Below are 3338 nucleotides of genomic sequence, written 5' to 3'. Positions count from 1 at the left end.
GTGTCTCCCTCATGAGCAAAGGTAAGATTTGCTAGTAAGGATAAAAGACTCAGATTCTTTAAGCTCAGAGTTCTTCTGTGACACATCTCATTGCATGTGTTGGTGTCATTTGGCTCTCTTAATATCACCAGCTGGGAATTGGGATCCAGGAACTGGTGTAAAAATGCTGATACTCTGGCTACTGTTATTGATGTGAGTAATAAATTGTCTTTCATCTCTGAAAAAAAAAAAGAAGATGTGGTATATAAAGCAAAAAATGGACAGAACTATAAGAAATAATAGAGGTGCCCAATCATAGTGGGAGATTTTAAAATATCTTTTTTTGTAGCTGACAGAATAAGCAGATAAAAATAGCAGAAATATAGAAGATTTGAACATGATTAGCAAATATGACTCAATTAGTTCAATCGCTAATTGGTATAAAACTACACTCAACAATCACAAAAGTTTCATTCAAAAAAACATATGGAACATATACAAGGCATACCTCATTTTATTGTGCTTCCCTTTATTGCACTTCGCAGATACTACATTTTTTACAAATTGAAGGTTTGTAGCAACCCTGCGTCAAGTCTATCGGTACAATTTTTCCAACAGCATTTGCTCACTACATGTCTCGGTGTCACATTTTGGTAATTCTCACAATATTTCAAAGTTTTTCATTATCATTATATTTGTTATGGTGATCTGTGATCAGTGATCTTTGATGTTATTATTGCAAAAAGAGTACAACTCGCTGAAAGCTCAGATGACGGTTAGCATTTTTTAGCAATAAAGTATTTTAAATTAAGGTATGTACATTACTTTTTAGACATAATTCTATTGCACACTTAATAGACTACGGTATACTGTAAGCATAACTTTTATAGGCACTGGGAAACTAAGATATTCATGTGATTCACTTTATTGTGATATTCACTTTGTTGTGGTGATCTGGAACTGAACCCACAATATATCTGAGGTATGTCTGTATCAAGATTGATCATATACTGGGACATAAAGCAAGTTTTAACAAATTTCAAAAGATTAAAATCATACAGTGTGTGTTCCTTAACCATGGTGCAATAAACTAAAAATCAATCATAAAAATATAACCAATAATCTGCATATTTTTTGGAATGAGGAAATACATTTTTAAATAACCCATGGGTCAAAGAAGAAATCATAATTGAAATTTGAAAACGTTTTGCATGGAATGGTAATAAAAATATTACATTCAAAGTTATAGAGGATAGTTTACTTCTGGCTATGACAGCCTACTAATAGAAGACCAATCCTCTCACTTAGAAGGACAAGAAAAGCTGAAAAATAAATTGTTATTACATTTAAACAAGTTAAATTGTTTAAAGACATTGGAGAGGGACTTCCCTGGTGGTGCAGTGGTTAAGAATCCGCCTGCAAATGCAGGGGACATGGGTTTGACCCCTAGTCCAGGAAGATCCCACATGCCGCGGGGCAGCTAAGCCTGTGCACCACAACTACTGAGCCCGCACTCTAGAGCCTGTGAGCCACAACTACTGAAGCCCACCCGCTCCAGGGCCCGCGTGCCACGACTACTGAGACAACGTGCTGGAAGTACTGAAGCCCACGCGCCTACAGCCCGCACACCACAACGAAGAATAGCCCCTGCTCACCACAACTAGAGAAAGCCTGTGCACAGTAATGAAGACCTAACGCAACCAAAAAAAAAAGACATTGGAGAGCTATGAAAGCAGCCAGGATCTGAAGTACCAAAATCGTGGAGAGAAGGGAAATTTAAAGAGGTGAAACACATTTGACACCAATTTTCCTCCTGAAGCATTTGTCAATTCATTATCAACATGGGTGGAGAGACTGAAAAATAAGCTGCTAAGAGTCAAAAAAACCTTAGTAGAACTTTCAGCAGTTACACAGAGTTAAGGATTCAAAATCTACAACTTAGAGTTACCTACACATCCAGGATTTGATGGGCTAAGATCCTGGAGAAAGGAAATTACAAAGAACTGAAACTGATTTTCTCTTTGAGGCATTCACCAATTCTTAATGGGTGTAGAGCTAGAAGCAAAGAAACCAAGTAGAAAAAGGCAATTAAGAGGCTAGGAAGATAAACTGAGCTTTTGGCAGCTTCATAGTGCAGGGAAGATAAAAATTGGAGTTTGTAGATTTCCAAGGGTGGGGGACCTAATAAATTCCCTAGGCTGTCAGTTAGAACCCCTGAAGGATTACACCCTAGGAATAAGGGTGAACTAGAAATAGAATAGGTCTGACAAAGATTGAAATCCTACCTCAAATTAGTTCAATTCTGGATTAGCTTAAGGTAATTTACTCTTATACTGCCTTGCCAAAGCCAAAGCAAATCTTCTACAAATCAAGACAAAGTCATCTACATTGTCTAGAATTTTTCATTCATAATGTTTAGCACTCAAACAAAAGCATACCAAGAGATATGACAAACAGAAATTTTTTAAAGGAGAAAAAGAAATAAACAATAGAAATGGACCTATAGAAGATTAAGCTATTAGAGGTATCAGGCATAGACTTTAAAAGAATTGTGACTAATATGTTCAAGAAAACAGAAAACAAGATAGATGTTTTCACCCAATAACTGAAATGTGGGGGGAAAAGAATCAAATGGAAATTCTCAAAGTAAAAATGTAATAGTGACCTTCAGCTTCAGCTCCAACATATGAAGAGTTGAAAGTCCTCATTGCCTTCCTTACAATAATAAAAATGTTGAACAAATAGAAAATCAACAACTTCTCTAAGATTGATCAGAGAATTGAGGTCACGGGGCAAAACAACACCCCCAAACTCTGGAGATATAGGAAGAATCACAGCTAAGATGAGACTACTTGAAGCAGTAACTGGTCAGAATACCCTCAATGGTCATTTTGAATTGCTAGAGGCTGGATATGGATTAGCTTAAGAGTTAAAAATCTATGGGCAGGGGCACTTTTGGGGGGATCATCACATTTTCACTATTTTCTTCCCTGATGGAACCCAACAGGTTCTCACAATGAAGATCAGAGAAAATTTCCCTCATGTTTCTGTCAGGGGGAGGGGAAAATAACCATTTTGAATTATGCCCAGGGGAAAAATAACCATTTTGAAATACATCCAAAATGTTCTCCATAACAAAGCCTATCCTGAAAGGGAAACTACTTTACCAGGGCCTTATCTGACCTGGGGGAAGGGCAACTGGCTGGCTCCAGCTCCATCTAGACTTCCTGTCTCATGTAAAGGGAGAAAAAAAACACCATTAATCAACTGGATCTAATTAACATTGGTAGAATATTTAATCCAACAACAGCAAAAAACACACATACTTCTTAGGCTCACATAAAATATTAACCAAGACA

Source organism: Balaenoptera musculus, chromosome X (assembly GCF_009873245.2).
Source record: "Balaenoptera musculus isolate JJ_BM4_2016_0621 chromosome X, mBalMus1.pri.v3, whole genome shotgun sequence".
NCBI classification, from domain to species: domain Eukaryota; kingdom Metazoa; phylum Chordata; class Mammalia; order Artiodactyla; family Balaenopteridae; genus Balaenoptera; species Balaenoptera musculus.
The sequence above is the reverse complement of the archived record's forward strand: the minus strand, read 5'-3'. Positions refer to the sequence as shown.